Source organism: Mobula birostris, chromosome 4, assembly GCF_030028105.1.
Source record: "Mobula birostris isolate sMobBir1 chromosome 4, sMobBir1.hap1, whole genome shotgun sequence".
NCBI classification, from domain to species: Eukaryota; Metazoa; Chordata; class Chondrichthyes; order Myliobatiformes; family Myliobatidae; genus Mobula; species Mobula birostris.
In genome coordinates, this window is record NC_092373.1 from 164,190,033 (window position 1) to 164,211,239 (window position 21,207).

The following is a 21,207-nucleotide window of genomic DNA, read 5'->3' on the forward strand; positions in this document are numbered from 1 at the left end:
TCCTCTCCTCCCCGTCATCCTCCTCTGGTTCCATTCCTCCTTCTCTTTCCTCTATGGTTCACTGCCTTCTTCTGTTAGATCCTTCATTCCTTTACCTCTTCCACCTAATCCCTACAGCTTCTTACTTTGACCCCCTTCTTCCATTCGCTCACCTTCCCCCCCCCCCACCCCCACGAGTCCTCACTTATCACTTGCCAGCTTATACTCCTTCCTCTCCTCACACCTTCTTATTCTGGCTGCCGCCCCTTTCTTTCCAGTCCTGATGAAGGGTCTCAGCTCAATATATATTCTCCTCCATAGGCCTGCTGAGTTCCTCCGGCATTTTATGTGTGTTGCTGCAGACTTCCAGCATCTGCAGAACCTCTTGTCTTTAGAAAATCATTTTGCTGGTTTAGATGGAGTCACATACAGGTCACGATGGGTTCCTTGTTCTACATTGGTGAGTATGTTGGCCTTACACAACAATCTGGCAGTCTTGGTAACTTTTATTGCATCTATTTCAAAATCACTAAAATACTCATATGGGGCTTCAGCCATCGGAGAGTCAGGATTACCCATCTCCTAATGTAGCTGGGACATTATCCTGACAATTTAGTATCAATGGAAAATACCAACACTCAGTACCTGTAGTTATGGCTAGTTACATTGCTTAATATTTTAGAGTTATAGAGTCATACAGCATAGAAATATACTTTTCAGCCTAAATGGTCCATGCTGACCAAGATTCTCACCTAAGGTAGTCCCGTTAACTTGCATTTAACTCATATCCTTCTAAACCTTCCCTATCCATGTAGCTGGTAATGCACCTACCTCAACTAAACATATGGATCACCCTCTGGATTAAAATATTGCCCCTCAGGTTCCTATGAAATCTCACTATTCTCACCCTAAACCTATGTCATCTAGTCCTTGATTCCCTAATCCTGAGGGAAAAAAAGCTGTAATGAATCAATGGTGAAGGTCAATGGGGGCTTGACAAATTTCTTTAGCCTCCCGAGGAAGTAGAGCCAATGGTATTGCTTTTGCTGCCATTTTATCTGTGGACCAGGAGAGGATGTTGATTCTGTACATGCCAGGAGCTTGAAACATTGAAATCTCTTGGCTTTAACATCAATGATGTCAACAGGTCTATTAAATGGTTTGTATGAGTGCACTAGAATTAGTACTTGAGGCTTACTAGATGTTGCAGTTATATAAAAGACTAGTTTGTGATTTGTATCGATGCACTTACACAATTACTCCCATTGATATTGAGTGATAAAGAGAGGACAGCTCAGTCTTCTAAAGGTAGAGGAGGTAGAGTATGTTTTATCATTAACTCATTCTGGTGAACAGACGTGGCGGTTCTGTCCCAGTCCTGTTCACCTGACTTGGAACATGTAGCGGTCAAATGTTGTCCATTTTATCTGCCAAGGGAGTTTTTCACCATCATCCTGGTAGTGGTGTACATTCCTTCTCAGGGCAATGTCAAGCAGGCACTGGAGGATATGAGCACTGTAATCAGCAGGTACTAAAGAGTGTACCCTAATGCCTTCTCTATCATTGCAGGAATTTCCACCAGGCCAGCTTGAAGAAGTCTCTGAACAACTACCACCTGTGAAGAAGCCCAACACACTTAACCACTGCTACACCACCATCAAGAAAGCTTACTGTGCCATCCCATGACCACACTTTGGAAAGTTCGATCACCTGGCTGAACTTCTAGTCCCAGCATATAGGCAGAGACCAGTGATGAGAACTAAGAAGGTATGGTCAAGGGAAGTGGAAGAGCGCTTACAGGACAACTTTGAATCAGATGACTGGACTGCACTTAGGAATTCATCTTTGAATCTGAATGAATACGCCACAATGTTCATCAACTTCATCAAGACCTTTATGGATAAGTGTGTGCCTTTGAGAACAGACCATTCACACCTAAGTCAAAAGCCATAGATGAACCAGGAGAATCATTGTCTGCTGAGGGCTAGATCTGGGGCATTTAAGACCGGTGATCCAGAACTATACCCAAAGTCCAGGTGCAACTTATGGAAGGCTATTTTAAGAGCAAAAATTAAATTGAGGTTAGAACTGGAGTCAGATGCCTATCAGCTCTGTCAGGGTTTGTAGGCCATTACTTCATACAAAGCGAAACTTACAGTAACACCATGAATGGCTGTGATGCTTCTCTCCCAGATGAACTCAATGCCTTTCATGCACAGTCTGAAAGGGAGAATAAAACTACACCTGTGCAAATCCCTGCAGCATCTGCTGACCCTGTGATCTCTATCTCAGACACAGAATTCAGAACATCTTTCAAGAGAGTGTAGGAAAATGAGAGGAGATTTGATAAGGGTGCACAAACTTATGAGGGGCATAGATAGGATAAATGAAAGCAAGCTTTATCCACTGTAGTTGGATGAGACTAGAACAAGAGGTCATGAGTTAAGGGTGAAAGGTGAAATATTTATTGGGAACATGAGAGGGAACTTCTTCAAAAGGCATTGCCTCAAAAAGGAGGCATCCATCATTAAGGACCCCATCACCTAGGACATGTCCTCTTATCATTGGTTCCATCAAGGAGGAAGTACAGGAGCCCAAACACACATATTCGGTGTTCTTCCCCTCCGCCATCAGATTTCCAAATGACAATGAAGCAGTGAATACTGCCTCACTATTTTTTTCCCTTCCTCTTCTTTTGCACTACCTATTTAATTTAATTTTTAAATATATTCAGTACTTCTTATTGTAATTAATAGATTTTTAAAGTTGTTATATATTGCAATGTATTGCTGCCACAAAACAAATTTTGCGACATATGTTAGTGCTATTAAAGCTGCTTCTGACTCTGATGGGACTATGGAAAACAAATAAAACTGCAGATGCTGGATTGGATCGAAAAATGCAAATGCTGTCTAAGAGAACTTGTGGTCTCTCTTCCACCCATTAGAGGTATTTATCAGGAGCAGGGCCATTAGTATCGCCAGTGATCCCTCGCATCTGTTCACCAATCTCTTTGACCCCCTACCATCAGCCTGGATGTACTACAGCATTAGGGCAAGGACTGTTAGGATGGGGAGCAGCTTCATTTCCCAAGCTGTGAGACGAATGAACTCTCTGCCACCTCCCAGCCCTCATCACAGAGGAAGCAGTATCAGCGTTTACATTTACATTTACTGTTTCCATTTTAGCTTGTGTCATTAATACACCTTATAATTAACTTATGTTGGTAATATGACTTGTGTGTTGTGTGTGAGTTGCACTGCGTTGTATACTATAGTCCAGAGAAACATTCTTTCATTTAGCGGTATAGATGTGTACGGTTGAATGACAGTAAACTTGAACTTGAAAGAGAAATCTGTCAACACTCTAGGACCAGGAGGAAAAAGCTGCAAGTCCATAAGCCAGTTCTCATTAAGCGATCAGTGGTGGAAAGGGTCAGTCACTTCAAATTCCTTAACGTTAACAAATCAGAAGATCTGTTCTGGGACCAGCATGTACCATCACAAGGAAGGCACAGCACCACCTCTACTTTCTTATAAGTTTTTGTAGCTTTGGCATGTCATCTAAAACTTTGACAAACTTGTACAGATGCACAGTGAAGAGTATCATTTCTGGATGCATCATGACTAGGCAAGGAAACACCAATGGCCAGGAATGAAAAGTCTATAAAAATGCAGTCCAGTCCATCACAGGCACAGCCCTTCCCACTATTGAGCACGTTTACAAGGAGCACTGCCAAAAGAAAGTAGCATCTGTTATCAAGGACCTCCCCTATCCAGGCCATGCGCTCTTCTTCCTGCTGCCATCAGCCAGGAGGTGTAGAAGCCTTAAATCACACACCACCAGGCTCAGGAATAGCTATTACCCTTCAGCCTGAACTAACATGGATAACTGCACTCACCTGAACTAACGTGGGTAACTGCACTCACCTGAACTAACGTGGATAACTGCACTCACCTGAACTCTGAACAGATTCCTCAACTTACAGACTCGCTTTCAAGGGCACTACAAATTCATTTCCTCAGTTTTCTTTTCATTTTAATTCGCACAATGCATTGTCTTTTGCACATTGGTTGGTTGGCAGACTTTGTTTATGTAGTTTTTCATGAATTCTATTGTAATTCTTTATTTTCTTATCAATGGATTCAAGAAAATTAATCTCAGGGTTGTATATGGTGGCATATATGTACTTTTGATCATAAATTTACTTTGAACTTTTTGACTTTGAAGACCCCTCATCAAAACCTTAATTAGTTTCACTTTCCAATGAGGTTCAACTGACAAGAGTTCTTTCAGCATTTCTGTTTTCATTTACACTTTTTTTCACTAAAGTCAACTACTGCCCATAAACTTACTTGTAAGTAAAGTGGAACTTGTGCGAAGGGCAGGATTGCTGATTTCTGGAGCACTGAGATCTCTTCTGGGGAAGATTTGATCTGTGCAAAAAGGGTGTGTTACAACTGAACCCAAGGGGGACCAATACTCTTGCGGGCAGGTTTGCTACAGCTGCTGGGAGGGTTTAAACTAAGTTGGCAGGAGGATGGGAATCAGAGTGATAGGGCTGAGGATGTGACAGTTGGTATACAAGTCAATGCATTTTGGAGTGAGACTGAGGAAGGACAAGCAGATGACACGGCAAAATTGCAGTCAGTGGGATGAGTTGAAGTGTAACATGGGGGCAACATCAAAAAGGTAATGAATACAGAACTGAAGGTGTTATATTTGAATGTATGCAGTATACTGAATAAGATAGATGATCTTGAAGCACAGTTAGAAATTGGCAGGAATGACGCTGTGGGTATCAGTGAGATGTGGCTGAAAGAAGATCATAGTTGGAAGTTTAACATACAATGCTACACCTTGCATCAAAAGGTCAGGCAGGTAGGCAGAGGGGGTGGGGTGGCTCTGTTGGCAAGAAAATGAAATCAAATCCTTAGAAGGAGGTGACAGGGTCAGAAGATGTGGAATCCTTGCAAGGGGAAAAAGACCCTGATGGGAGCTATTCGCAGACCCCAAGCAGTGGCCAGGATGAGGGATATAAATAGAAAAGGCATGTGTTAAGGGAAATGCTACGATAGTCATGGGGTGTTTCAAAAGGCAGATTGATTGAGAAAATCAGGTTGGTGGTGGATCCCAAGAAAGGGAATTTGTAGAATGCCAACATGATGGCTTTTTAAAGCAGCTTGCGATTGAGACCACAGGGAGAGAGGCAATACTGGATTGGGTGTTTGTGTAATGAATCAGATTTGATTAGCGAGCTAAAAGTGAAGGAACCCTTGGGAGGCAGAAATCATTAGATGATAGAATTCACCCTGCACTCTGAAGTGGATTAAAGGGAATTACAGAGGCACGAGAGAGGAGCAGGCCAAAGTTGATTGGAAGGGGGACACTAGCAGGGATGATGGCAAAACAGCAATGGCTGGAGTGTTTGAGGGCAATTTGGAAGGCACAGGATAGATAGATCCCAAAGATGAAGAAGTATTCTAAAGGGATGATAAGGCAACAGTTGGTAACAAAGGAAGCCAAAGATAATGTAAAAGGAAAATGTATTTTCAGATATATAAAAAGTAAAAGAGAGGCTGGAAAATGGCAATGGAGAGGGTGTAACAGGGGACAAAGAAATGGCAGATAAACTTAATAAGCACTTTGTCAGTCTTCACAGTGAAAGACACCAGTAGAAAGCCAGAAATTTGAGAGTGTCAGGGGACGTAAGTGAGTGCAGTTACTATTACTAAGGAGAAGGTGCTTGGGAAGATGAAAGGTCTGAAGATAGATAAGTCACCTAGACCAGATGGACTACCCCCAGTGTTATGACGAGGTAGCTGAAGAGATTGTGGAGGCATTAGTAATGATCTTTCAAGAATCTGTTAGAATTCTTTGAGAAAATAACAGGTAGGATAGTCAAATGAGAGTCAGTGGATGTTGCTAACTTGGATTTTCATAAGACCTTTGACAAGGTGCCACACATGAGGCTGCTTAACAAGATTAGAGTCAATGGTATTGCAGAAGTACTAGCACGGATGGAAGATTGACTGATTGGCAGGAGGTAAAGAGTTGGAATAAAGGGGACCTGTTCTGGTTGGCTGCCCATGAGAAGTGGTGTTCCGCAGGGGGATGGTGTTGGGACTGGTTCTTTTCACATTCAGTGATTTCAATGATGTCAATGATTTGGATGATGAAATTGATGGCTTTGTGGCCAAATTTGCAGACAATACAAAGGTAGGCAGAGTGGCAGCAGGGATTCTGCAGAAGGACTTGGATTGACAGAATGGGCAAAGAAGTAGCACATGAAACATAGGGTAGGGAAATGTACAGTCATGCACTTTAGTATAAGGAATAAAGGCATTCATTATTTTTTAACTGGGGAGAAAGTTCAAAAATCAGATGTGCAAAGGGACTTGAGATTCCTTGTGAAGGATTCCCTAAAGGTTAACTTGCAAATTGAGTCAGTGGTAAGGAAAGTAAATGCAATGTTAGCATTTATTTCGAGAGGACTAGAAATAAAGAGCAAGGTTGTGATGCTGAGGGTTTATAAGGGATTGGTCAGATCGTATTTGGAGTATTATGAGCAGTTTTAGGTCCCTTATCTAAGAAAAGTTGTGCTGGCATTGGAGAGGGTCCAGAGAAGGTTCACGAGAATGACTCCAGGAATTAAAGGGTTAACGTATGAGATGCAGTTGATGGCTCTGGGCCTGTACTTACTGGAGTTTAGAAGAATGGGGGGTGGGGGTGTTGGATCTCATTGAAAAGCCTAGACAAGTGGATGTGAAGAGGATGCTTCCTATAGTGGGTGAGTCCAGATCTAGAGGGCACAGCCTCAGAACAAAGGGATGTCCATTTAGAACAGAGATGAGAAGGAATTTCTTTAGCCAAAGGGTGGTGAATCTGTGGAATTCATTGCCATGGGTGGCTGTGGAGACCAATTCATTGAGTCTATTGAAAGCAGATGTTGATAGGTTCTTGGTTAGTCAGGGTGTCAAAGGTTATGGGGAGAAGGCAAGAGAACAGGGTTGAATGGCATAAGAAATCAGCCATCATGAAATGATGGAGCAGAATAGACAGGCTGAGTGGTCTAATTCTGCTCCTATGTCTTATAATCTTATTATAAACAAATAAATTGTCTGAGATGCCATTTACAATGAGGCACTAAAAGGCCTAGCCACTGATATCAAACATACTCCCAGTCTGAATGCCACGTCCAGCAGTATGGTGAACAATTCATAGTGACACTCATCTGTGATCAATAGATGGCCAAGTGAGAAGGTGGTATCCAGGTACCAACTACGAGAGCATAAATCCATACCAAATCCAGGAGGACGCTTGGTTTCTTTCACATTCCAAAGATGTACTAGTTGGTTAGTGGTACAATGGGTGTATTTGGGCAGTGGGGTCTTCTTGGGCCAGATGAGCCTGTTACTTTGCTGAATTTCTAAATAAAATAAAATAAAAGAAAATAAAGTAAATCTTGTGTAGGGCAGTCAAGTCTATCAAATGATCCAAGAGAAGGCAAGCTTTTTCACTTTGTTCTCATCAGCCACTGTAACTGGTTTAAGATGACGCTGGTGAAGCCCGGCAATGGCTTACTGGCAGGAAAGAAAACAAAGAGTACAACTAAATACTCTATTAATAACACTGTTTCTTGTAAAATTTATGGTAAATGACCACTACAAACAACGGAGAGGGAAGCAAAGACAAGGCTGAGTCAAGAGTCAAAGCGTGTGTGTGCGAAATAAAGTCGAGCCAAGGTCGAAGTATGTTCAAGGCAAAGTTGGAGTGAGGTTGAGGCATATTTGAGGCAAAGTCAGGATGAGTGGAGGAGAGGCAGATTCAAGGCCCGCCCACCTAGACTAAGAACAAGGTTGGATCAACCTGAGTGCCAAGTCAATTTGGAAAGGTTGGGTATGGACTGAAATGTGGCGGCAGGGTCCAACCCCAGAGTGTATCGATGTTTCAGGACCTGAGTCCGAGTGTGAGGAACGATCCAATGTTTGCATGATTTAAACGCCAGGCAAGATGGATTGAAAAGGTAGGGTGTCAGAACAAGAGGTAAAAGTCGGGCCAGTTGTGTTTGCTGCTCCATGACATTTACTCAGCTCTGTGTTGAACTGAGGCTGAGGTTGTGGCTGGCTTCAGCTGCTCTGGGATTTGTCATTCATAGATGCACTTTCGTTCTGAATGCTATTTGCTTACTTTCATTGCTTGCATGATTTGTTTTTTTTTCTCTCTGCACATTGGGTGTTTGATGGTCTTTACTACAATGGATTCTTTTGGGTTTCTTCGTCTTGTGGCTATCTGCAAGGAGACTAATCTTAAGGTTGTATAATGTATGCATACTTTGATTATAAATGTACTTTGAACTTTGAACTTTGAATTGAAACGGTTATGGAGCTTTGTGTTTATATTCCAGATACACAATCCAGAGTCTTGGACCAAATGATCCATAAACATGTTTTTGAATTCCACCATGGCATCTGGAGAATTTAAATTCACTTAACTAAGTAGCTCTTAAAATGAAATATTGATGCTCTTGAAAAAACTTAACAGTCATAAACTCCTGTCTGTGTCATGACATTTCTTCATAGAAGGAGGTCTCCCATCTTTACTTGGTCTGGCACAAGTGTGAGTTACTGATAACCTCCCTAGCTCAAGAACAATAAAAATTGGGAAATAAATGCTGTCCTTGCCAGGGAATTTCATATGTCACAAAGCAAAGATTTTTGTAGCATTGAACCCAAGTGAAAACATGATTTTGCAATCTATTTCAAAGCTTGTTTGCAAATACTTTAACTGCAAATTCACTCTGTAGAAATTAATTCCAAATTCATAATAATTGTGCGGGCAAAATGAAAATACTCTAGATGCTAATAATCACCTGGCACTTAGATTGTGGGCCGAAGAGCCTGTATTGTGCTGTAGGTTTTCTATGTCTTTTTTCTATGTAATAATAAAAATGCAAAAACGTATGCAATTCTGCTGGAAGGCAGAATCTATGGAGAGGAATGAAGAGTCAATTTTTCTAGTCTGGACAGAAATGAAGGGGACGCGGAGGGGGGGAAGAAGCCAGAATAATAAGAAGGAGGTGGAGGGGCAGGAGGACAAGCTGGAAGGTGATTGGTGAGGCCAGATGATAGGGAAGGTGCAGCGCCTTGAAAGAGTATTCAGACCCACAACTATTTTCATATTTTATTATCTCATTTTCAAAATTTGAAATATTGAAGTAGGATTTTTTGAGCTAATCTGCAAAACATTGTGCATCATGTCAAATCCAAAGGGAAATTCCAAAACCTGCAAACAATTTCCTAAAAATTAAAAACCAAACTCGTGAGACTGAAAAAAGTATTCATCTGCTTTGTAATTACTACACTAACTTCCCTCAATAGCAATATATTACCTTACCAACTCACTCAATTTGTTGATGTCGAAAATTGGAGGATCATCTATTTTCAATGAATTCATAAGAACTATCTCTAGAAGGTCCTACAGTATGGTAGATTTTCAGCAGACTAAACAAAAATGTAGACAAAAGAGCATTCAGGACAAGTCAGGGGAAACAATAACAGAGAAGCACATATCTGGGGAAGGGTCCAAGACCATCTCAAAGGCATAAACGTACTTCAGGGTTCAGTGTAGTTCATCATGAAAAAGTGGAAAAAATATGAAACCACAGCCACACTGCCTCAGTCAGGCTGCCCCTCTAAACTTAGTCACCAGAGAAAAATGGCACTTGTAAGACAGGCTACTGTGACACCAACAGTTACCCTACATGAGCTGCACAAGTTGGTGGCTGCAACTGGAGCCACAATCGCCAAGGCCTTGCACAAATTGATAGCCTTGAGTGACCTAGTCAGAGTCCTGACCTTAACCTGATCGAGCATCTCTGGCAAGACCTCAAGGTTGCTGTCCACCACCTCTCCCCAACTAATTTCCTGCTATTTTTGGGCTCTACTGTGAAAAGGGGGAGCATGTGATCCACAAATGAAAACTCTCTGTTATGTTGATCAAAATCGCTGATTGTAATCCTCATTAATGTAAACAAAGGGTTAGGGCTGAGTACTTTATGAAGGCACTATATATGGATAAGGGGTTGGGGAGGAAGTGAGAAGCGTGCAGATTATTGATGGGAAAGGTGAAGGGTTGAAAACAAGGAATCTGATAGGTGAGGAAAGTGGACCACGTCAGAAAGGGAATCAGGAGTGGCACCCGAGGGGTGGTAATAGTCAGGTGAGGAGGGAAAAAAGGGTAAGCTAAAATGGGGAATGGAAAAGGAAGGTTGGGGGGGAGGATGAAGAAATTACCATTCATTGGAGAGATCAATATTCATACTGTCAGTTTGGATGCTATTCAAACAGAATATGAGGTAACAAATCGTAAACACAAGGAAGTCTGCAAATGCTGGAAATCCAAAACAACGCACGCAAAATACTAGAGTAGGTCAGCAGTCAGGCAGCATCTCTGGAAATGAACAAATGGTCACCAAGACCCTTCTTCAGGTCTGAAAAGGAAGGGGGAAGAAACCAGAGTGAAAAGGTGAGGGGGGATGGAGGAGAAGGAGGCTAGCCAGAAGGTGATAAGTAAAGCCAGGTGGGTGGGAAAGGTGGATGGAGAGAAAGGAATCTGATAGGAGAGGAAAGTGGACCTTGGGAGAAAGAGAAGGAGGAGGGGACCCATGGGAAAGTGATAGGCAGGTGAGAAGAGGTCAAAGGCCAGAGCAGTGAGCACAGATGTCCGGGAGAACTGGAGGAGATGTGATTAAGGGCAGCATCAATGGTGAAGGAAGAGAAAACACTATTCTTTGAAAAAGGAGGACAACTCTGGTCGTGGAAAGGAAAGCTGCATCCTGGGAACAAATGTGGTTGAGGGAAAGGTCCTGAGAAAAGGAAACACCATTTCTACAGTGGAAGGAGGTATAGTCAAGACAACCGTGGGAATCAGCAGGTTTCTAAAAGATGTCAATTGACATTTTGTCTCCACAGATGGAGACAGAGAGATCAAGAAAGGGGAGGGAGGAGTCAGAAACAAACCAAATGAATTTAAAGGCAGTGTGGAAGTTAGAGATAGAGTTGATGAAGTTGATGAGCTCAGCATGGGTGCATGAAGCAGCAGCAATGCAGTCGTCAGTGTAGCACAGGAAGAGTTGGGGAGTATTACCAGGGAAGGCTTGGAACATGAAGTTGGAATATGAGGTGTTGTTCTCCAACCTGAAAGTGGCTTCATTGTGGCAGTATAGGAAGCCATGGACCGACGCTTCAGTTCATGACACTGATAAGGCATCGGGTCCACGGGGCCACACTAGGGTTCATCCTAAAGATGCCCATCTTCCAGGCAGCTCCTGAAGATACAAAACATGCAGCCCATCCAAAAACACAAACACACATCCGTTTGAGGCAACTGTAGATCACAGACTCCAGCAGGACTCTAGCTACCTTGAAAAGGAAATTAGATGAAGAAGAATTTAAACGGTTCCAGCAATAGGATGGGAGAAGTCATCTTCACCTCTGCTGAGAATGTGAGGTATGTCATCCTTGAAAGTGAGTCTATAGGTTATGGAATTAATATAGAGTTGAGGTGAGTAGTGTTATCCATGCTGGTTCAGGAGCTTGTAGACTGAAGGGTAATAACTGTTTCTGAACCTGATGATGTTGGATCTGAGGTTTCTGCACCTCCTTTCCGACAGCAACATTGAGAAGAGAGTACAGCCTGGATGGTAGATGGATGATGTTTTCTTGTGGAGCAATCCTTGTAGATATGCTCAGTAGCAGGGAGGTACAGTATTTACTTGTGATGGACTAGGCTTATCACCATTTAAGCCAAAAATGACTAGTCCCTTACTCCGACTCCCTTTCGCCAGTTCTTAATTCTCCATTCCTTGCAAGAGGCCCCTCTATGTCTACATACAGTATTTCAATGAGTTTGCCTCTTGTTCTTCTAAACTTCACATAACTACTTCTATGCTGTCTGCATTGAATTAGATCAGGAAAGAGCAACATGTCTTTGTCTTAGCGCTAAGTTTGATAGTGTGCTTGTCTTGTAAGCTCCAAGCAATTAAAAGTAAAAAAAAAACAAAATCATAATTTTACAGCAGCTAGATTTTTTTGGGTCTAGCAGGCCTCAGGTCCATTCCAATATGTAAAGTCAGTTCGAGTCAGACTTGTAATTGGTGTGGCTTTGTGCAATATAAATGAGGCAAGGGACAAATAAACTCTCCCTCTTGGTAGCAGTTTCAGCTAATTGATAGGAGCTGTTGGAGCCTGGCTGTCTGGCAAAGTGATATGATTAATTTTACATTCTGCAACAAAAGCAAAATGAATCCTTTATTTTTTTTATTCATCAATGAGATTCCTATTGTGTGATTTAGACATTTAATTTAATTGGTTGTCGTGTGTTTGGCCAAAGGCAACTAACGCCTTGCCTACTTTTCTTTCACATCACAAATCCACTTGCCTCGTAAGTTAACGGCCCTTTGAATTCAGAACACCTTAGTGGAATAGCCCTGGCTCCTTAACCCTAAAATGGTTATGAGTTCATTTACTGTAAATTAACCACTTAACATCAGAATTATCTGTTTCATGAGTCAAAGTACATTTATTATCAAAATATGTATGCAGTTTACAACCTTGAAAGTTGGCTTCCCCACAGACAGTCAGGAAACAGAGAATGACCATGGACCAACATACTCAAAGAAAAATATCAAACTTCAAACTTGTTCCTCCACCACGTGCAAAAAATATTGTGCAAAAAGGAACAAAAAAAGACAAGAGACAACACAGAATAAAAAACACTCAATCCCAAAACACATTCCAGTTCAGTTCAGATCGTTATCTTCAGGCCGCCCCAATTCAAAAATTGCCCAAAAGTAGTAACAAAAAAAGAGAAACCAAAGCTAGAACACATCGTTAAAACTGAACTCGAATCCAAATCTATGATGATGATGACGATGATGATGATGACGTCGACTCAGGCCTGAGAGACCAGTGTCGGACATTTTCAGGCCTTAAAAGGCGCGGAACGGGAGACTGTGTGGCGTGCCACTCCTCACACAGACATTTTGCAGTACAGTATTTTCTTTATTTTACAAGGTCGAGTTGTGAGCTCAACACTCAACCCAGCATGGATGGAAAGTCTACTCGGGAACAGCCCGACTGGATTCGAACCCGGGGATCTCCATTCCAGAGTCCGGCACTGATGTCACAGCGCCACCAGCCAACCAAATCTTCAATCTGCATCAACTAAGGGGGAAAGAGATCATTTGGATGCAAGGACCTTCTCTTGGGAGCACTAAGCGAGGGGGAGAGCAGTCACATGCAGAATCTTCTCCAGCAGCAGTGAGCGAGGTGCTGGTAGACGGCGCTGAACTCTCACCTCAGTGATTTCAATCTTCCTTCGCGTTTTCATCGATGGGATCGGTGAGAGATGGCCTGTGCCACGTCTCCAGGCTTCCTGACCTCCATACCCCAGGCTTTGGTGGAATACTCTCGAAGACAGCAAAGCGCTAGATCGCCCGATCAGCCCAAAATCATACCGCCCAAATGTAGATAACAGGCTCTGACAGTAACAGAACCATATCTGAAATAAAAATATGTGTAAAAAGTGAAAAGAATTGCTTCATGAACCATTTTGAGGATGGCACATTAGGTGGTGTTGTTTGTTGGTGCCATCTTCTTCCAATTTCAGTATTTCTCCAATTTGTGTAATGAGCTGCAAACCAGATGTCAATAGCTTCCCACTATAACATCTGGTTTCCCATGTCATTAGATGGCACCGTTTTCCAGGTTATGAGGAATAACATTTTCACACAAGGCTTGGAGAAACTTACAATTTCTACTGTCTATTGATCCAGGGAAGTGAAAGATTCATTATTAAGACCATCTTAGTCAGACTGAGTTGAGATGAGATTTGTTTAGTCAGGTGACTGTAAACCTTTAAGAATGGACCTACACTCAGTGATCATTTTATTAGATACGCCTGTACACCAGCTTGATAATGCAAATATCTAACAGAAACCCATTGCATAAAAACATGCAAACATGGTCAAGAGGTTCATTTGTTGTTCAGACCAAACTTCATAATGGGGAAGAAATATGATCTAAGTGATTTTACTGTGAAACGATCATTTGTGCCATAAGGGAATTTGAGTATCTGATGCTACATCCACATTTGACCAAATAAATCTGTAACCAAAGCTTTTTCTCTTCGTTTTGACCCTCTGTCCACACTGAAATGGCGCTTTCCTCCCCCGAAAACGGAGCTTTTCTAAAACGCTCTCTGGAGTGTTTAAATCTGAAAACGCCGGATGGCTGTTGTAGTGTGTACGGGGTAACCGGCTAACTTAAAACCGCTGTCATGACGTGCCGGAACAAATGGTGGTGGCAGTGCTGCATTTCATTGTTTTCTTGAAGGCAACCTCCAACACAACAACAACAATATCTGACAATAGATGTGTAACAGCCTGATGTAACATTGTATGGAAATACAAGATAACACTGATGCAGACATGTTTTATACATTTAACAAGGTGCTTTATTAATGTATTGCTTGTGCAAACATTCAATAGATGCAATTGTCACTTTTGCCCAGTAACTTGTTTTATTGCACATGTTAAATACAGCAAAATAATACACAAAGACATGGCAAAAATAAAGGCAAACAAATGAGGTAACAGCAAATTTCACTTTTGCCCAGTAACAAGCCTTATTGCATTTAGTTGTAGCTGTCGTTCATTTCATCGATGGCTGTAAGAAATGTTTCTGGACAAATGCGCACCAAGTCTTTCATTTGGCAATTTCCTTTTAAGTTTTTCTAGTCTGTAATTGGACAAATGCACACCAAGTGTACCGTTTCCTCTTCGCTTGTTTTCTGTAGATGTGTCCTGCGCATGCCCAGTAGGAGGAGATTTGCCCAAATATCTGTTTTAATGTGGACGGAGGTATTTTCAAAAATGCCTGTTGTGGATGCCTATCGTTATTACGCGAAACTGGCATTTTCAAAATTATCCGGTCTAGTGTGGACGTAGTAATAGAAACTGCTGATCTGAGATTTTCACACACAACAGTCTCTGAAGTTTACAGAGAATGGTGTGAAAAACAAAAAAAAAGACATCCAGTGACCAGCAGTCTGTGAGTGAAAATGCCTTGTTAATGAGAGAATCAGAGACGCCAGTTCAAGTTTACAGGAAGACGACAGTAACTTTAATAACCATGCGTTACAACAGTTACAACAGTGGTGTGCAGGAGAGTATCTCTGAATGCACTACACGTTGAACCTTGAAGCTCTGATTGCTAATCTTACTATTTGCAAGTCTCAGTGACACCTGGAATATCATTTGAATGGAGAAAATCAAAGATAATTCCTTTCCTCTGTGAACAGTGATTTTATAAAGTTAATTCTCCTCATGGTTTGAATTACTCAAAGGCACCTCATTCATAAAAGCAGCCTGAAGTTTCCTTGAAGCAGCAATAATCAGGCTCCTAGCTTGATAGAATATAGAAGAGTAAGAATTAAAGTAATATTTTAAGATAAAATTTAAAATTTAGATTTTAATATAAAACACATAACTTTGTCAAATAAAATACAAACTTGGAAATATCAACATTGGGAAAAGAAATCCCCCAAAAACGTACATAACTCCCAAGAAAACATTTATTTCTTCTTAACTCCTTCTCTTATCAGACTGATGAACTTCAGCAATAGTAGCCTTTTGTGTTCCTGCTTGTTTCCCTCAGCAGTTGTCTCCAAACTTTGCACCTCCTATCTATCTCTCAATTTTACTTCTCTCTCTCTTTGTGTGCCTTCATCTATCTAACATTCACCTGCCACGGTCTCCCAGCTCCAAGCCTACTCTCCTCCCTTACCTGGCACCATCTACCTGACATCTTACACCCTTTCACCGTCCACCTTGGACTCTTTTCACGCCACTCCCTTCTCCTTTTTACACTGGCCATCTCACCTCTCCACTCTCAGACCTAGTGCAGGTCATTGACCTGAACCTTTTGCAGGGCATTGACCTGAACCTTTTCCTCCTGCAGATGCTGTTTGACCTGCCGAATTCCTCCAGCAGAATGTTTGTGACTCCAGATTCTAGCATTGCAGTCTCTTGTGTTTCAAATATTCATTCCTCACGGGTATCTGAAAGCAAATGGGAAAGTTTGTTCCAGACTATCCCTGGAACAACAGTTACCCAAAGCAATAACAGTGGTCTTTGAAGGGGGTCTATTCACTGTATTCTAACACAGGTTGGAAGTCAACATGGTCAAATGTAAATTAAGAGTCTGATCTTTATGTCTTTCCCATGCTTATTTTCATGTCTGGTTTCCCTCACTTTCTTCAGTTTCACACCCCTGCAGTGTTTGTAAATTGTTGGTGTGGTTATTGAAGTGGCGTCAGTCAACCTGTGCAGTCTATCCCAGAAACATTTCCACAATGCTGCTATTCCTTTGTGATAATAGTGTCTGGGATTGTTTAAATGAAGGAAATTTTACTTTCATTGAACATTGTTTGAAAGAAAGAATGTCCTAAAGTAAAGTGTTTTGAGGTAAAATTAAAGAAACAATGAATTATTTTTCAAAGGGCAGACCATAAAACCATAAGACATGGGAGAAGAATTAGGCCATTCAGCCCATTGAGTGCTCTGCCATTCCATTGTAGCTGATTTCTCATCTCTCTGAATGTCACTCTCCTGCTTTCTCCCCATAACCTTTCATACCCTGACTGATCAGGGAGGGAACGTCGACTCAGACCATGAGAGGCCTGTGTCAGGCATTTTCATGCCTTACAAGGCGCAGGTTGGAAATCTGTGTGGGGCGTCACTCCAGAATAGAGCAATGTGTGACTAAGTGCCTTGCTCAAGGACACAAACTCGCTGCCACAGCCAAGGCTCGAACTAGTGACCTTCAAATCACTAGACGAATGCCTTAACCACTTGGCCACGTGCTCAATCAAGAACCTAGCAACCTCTGCTTTAAATATATCAGTCACTTGTGGTAGCAATGAATTCCACAGATTCATTACCCTTTAGATAAAGAAAATTTTCCTTATCTCTGTTCAAAAGGGAAGTCATGTTATCCTGAAGCAGTGCCCTCTGATCCTAGGCTCCCTCACACACAAAGTGCTGGAGGAACTCAGCAAGCCAGGCAGCATCTATGGAAAAAAATACAGTCGACGTTTCGGGCCAAGACCCTTCAGCAGAGCTGGAGAAAAAAATATGAGGAGTAGATTTAAAAGGTGTGGGAGGGAAGAGAGAAACACGGGTGATAGGTGTAACTGGGAGGGGGAAGGATGAAGTAAAGAGCTGGAAAGTTGATTGGTGAAAGAAATAAAGGGCTGGAGAAGGATGTCTAATAGAAGAGGACAGAAGGCAATGGAAGAAAGAAAAGGGGGGAGGAACACCAGAGGGAGACAGTGGGCAGACAAGGAGATAAGGTGAGAGGAGAAAAAGGGGACAGGGAATGGAGAAGGGGTGGGAAGGGCACTACCAGAAGTTCGAGGAATCTGTATTCATGCCATCAGGTTGGAGGCTACCCGGATGGAATATAAGGTGCTGTTCCTCCAACCTGAGTGTGGCCTCATCACAACAGTAGAGGAGGCCATGGAAAGACATATTAGAGTGGGAATGGGAAGTGGAATTAAAATGGGTGGCCACTGGGAGATCCTGCTTTTTCTGGAGGATGGAGCGTAGGTGCTTGGTGAAACGGTTTCCCAATCTACATCGGGCCTCACCGATATAGGAGGCCACACTGGGAGCACCAGTCCTCATCACAGCAATAGAAGAGGCAATGGACTGCACTATGGGCAATGTGCTCCCCAGTCAATATTGTATTCCGTGCAATGTGACAAAAAGCATCCACATGCAACAAAAAGCATCATGTTGATGAATACATGTCAACCAGGGAACTAAATATTAACATGGAGGCACCTACCTTCACCTGAGAGGTGATTCTGGTCTCCAGTTTATCTCATTATTTCAAAAGATACACTTCCAACCAGGCAATGCTCTTTTTGTTTCTGTAATAAGTCTGTCCCTATGGTCTTTGGACTCAGAATAAGAAAGCCAAATTACATAAAATTCATTTCAATTTTTTTGTGAATTTTATTTCTGAACTTGTGCCAGATGTTACATAAAATGAAAAACCATTGAAAGTGCTCCAATGAAAGAGTTAAGGAAATTTTCTCAATTTTTTTTCATTTTAATCACTGTCTCGAAGCTAAAAGTGTTGGAAATTTAACTCCCAATAATTGGCTTCATTGTATTTTACAATCGCTTGTGGTTAATAGGACCCACTGTGTTAAAACTCTGAGTGATAGTTAGATTGATAGCTTTCAGAACACTTCCAGAACAAAAGACCCACCCTATGATTAATTCTCCTGGATCTGGTATCAAAAATCGCCCACATTAAAGGGTCTCAATTGTCAGAGTATTTACTCATACTATGATTGCCACTTTCTAATTACTTGAGACATTCTGATGAAAAGGGAATTCACAGATCTGTTACCGAAACTCCATGAAAAAAATTCAAACAATGAGCTTGAAAAATGAGCCTTGTTCATACCAATTAGGTTAACTTCATAGAGAAATTTATTAAAAAGTATTTTATATGCAGGGCCATTGCATTAGTCCCGTTTAGTGCCAGGGACATCAGTTCTTTCATAACACAAGAGACAGCGGTTGCTGGGATCTGAAACAACACAAAAAAAGATACGCTGAAGGAACTCAATGGGTCAGGCAGCCTCTATGGAGGGAAGTGGATTGGCAACACGTTGGATTCAGATCATTTGTCACCGTGACCTGATATACTGAACAGGTGGGAAAGGGGCTTGTTCTGCTGCTGTTTTGCTGTCCTGTTGTAGTTGATGTTCCTGCTTGTGTTGTTCTGAATATTGTGGGCACACTACGTTGGCGCTGGAATGTTCGGCGACACACCCTCTTGGGGGGGGTGTTGATTTTTTAACGCAAAAGGTGCATTTTTCAGCATGTTTTGATGTACATGTGAGAATTAAACCTGAACCAGAATTTGTTCAGACTGACATGATGCCTATCTCACTTGCCTGCCTTTCCTAACCAAGAATCACCCAAACTCCTTTTAAACATTGTATTGTATAATTGTAATTGAGCATTGTGACATTAAAGGCACACAAGCACAACATACAGCACAGAAACAGACCTTTTGGCCCATTTGGTCCATGCTGAAACCATTTAAACTGCCTTCCCCCATCGAACTGCACTGGGACCATAGCCCTCCAAATCCCTGCTATCCATGTACCTATCCTAACGTCGAAACCGAGCTCACATGCACCGCTTGTGTTGGCAGCTCATTCCACACTCTCATGACCTTCTGAGTGAAGTTTCCCCTCATGATCCCCTTCAACTTCTCACCTTTCACCCTTAATCCATGACCTCTGATGCATTTACCCTATCTATGCCCCTCATAATTTTGTGTACCTCTATTAAATCTCCTCTGAATATTCTATAGAGTCCTGATCTATTCAAACTTTCCTTACAAATCAGACCCTGCAATATCCTTGTAAATTTTCTCTGCATTCTTTCAAATTTGTTTACCTCTTTCCTGTAGGTAGATGACCAAAACTGCACACAATACTCCAAATTAGGCCTCGCCAACATCTTATACAACTTCAACATAATATCCCATCTTCTGTACTCAATACATTGATTTATGAAGGCCAACATGCCAAAAGCTTTCTTTACAACCCTATCTACCTATGATGCCTCTTTCAACTAATTATTGACCTGTATTCCCAGATCCCTTTGTTCTACCACACTCCTCGGTGCCTCACCGTTCACTGTGTAAGACCTACCTTAGCTGGTCATACTGAAATGCAGAAGTTCGCACTTGACTGCATTGAAAACCATCTGCCATTTTTCAGCCCATTTTTCCAGCTGATGCAAATCCTTCTGCAAGCCATGTCAGCCTTCTTCACTGTCCACTACATCCCCAATCTTGGTGTCATCTGCAAATTTGCTGATCCAGTTAACATTATCATCTAGATCATTGATATAGATGACAAACCAGAAAGGACCCTGCACTGATCCCTGTGTGCATACCACTTGTCACAAGCCTCTACTACCACTCTCAGACTTCTCACACAAAGACAATGCCAAATCCAATTTACTACTTCATTCTGAATGCTGAGTGACTGAACCTTCTTGACCAGGCTCCTATGCAGGACTTTGTCAAATGCCTTTTTAAAATCCATGTAGACAACATCCACTGCCTTACCTTCATCCACTTTACTGGTAACTTCCTCAAAAAAAACCTCTATAAGATTGGTTAAACATGACCTACCACACACGAAGCCATGTTGACTATCCTTAATAGGTCCATGTCTATCCAAATACTTATATATCTGGTCCCTTATAGTACCTTCCAATAACTTTCCTACAACTGATGTCAGGCTCACTGGCCTATAAGAAGACCTAGCAAACACAAAGTTATCTTGAATAAGAACAGAATGAGAGAAGTGCTGACATTTATTTTGGGTTTGGTCAGCAGTTTCTGCAGTCTTTTGATGAAATTGAAGTTTCCTCTTTCTAATTCTGTAAATAAAGTTGTTTTTAATTCCATCTCAGAGATTCCTACTGTATTTCAAACCTGATGTCTTTATTGTTAACACAAGGATGTTCTTTTTTTTTTGTAATTTATTTTTTATTCAATTTCATCAACAAACAAACATTTCCATAAGATGTATTTCAGATACTGTACATATATATCATATAACCATATAACAAGTACAGCACGGAAACAGGCCATCTTGGCCCTTCTAGTCCGTGCCGAACTCCTACTCTCACCTAGTCCCATCGACCTACACTCGGTCCGTAACCCTCCATTCCCTTCCTGTCCATATATCTATCCAATTTAACTTTAAACGACAACATCGAACCTGCCTCAACCACTTCTGCTGGAAGCTCGTTCCACACAGCTACCACTCTCTGAGTAAAGAAGTTCCCCCTCATGTTACCCCTAAACTTTTGCCCTTTAACTCTCAACTCATGTCCTCTTGTTTGAATCTCCCCCACTCTCAATGGAAAAAGCCTATCCACGTCAACTCTATCAATCCCCCTCATAATTTTAAACACCTCTATCAAGTCCCCTCTCAACCTTCTACGCTCCAAAAAATAAAGACCTAACTTGTTCAACCTTCCTCTGTAATTTAGGAGATGAAATCCAGGCAACATTTTAGTAAACCTCCTCTGTACTCTCTCAATTTTATTGACATCTT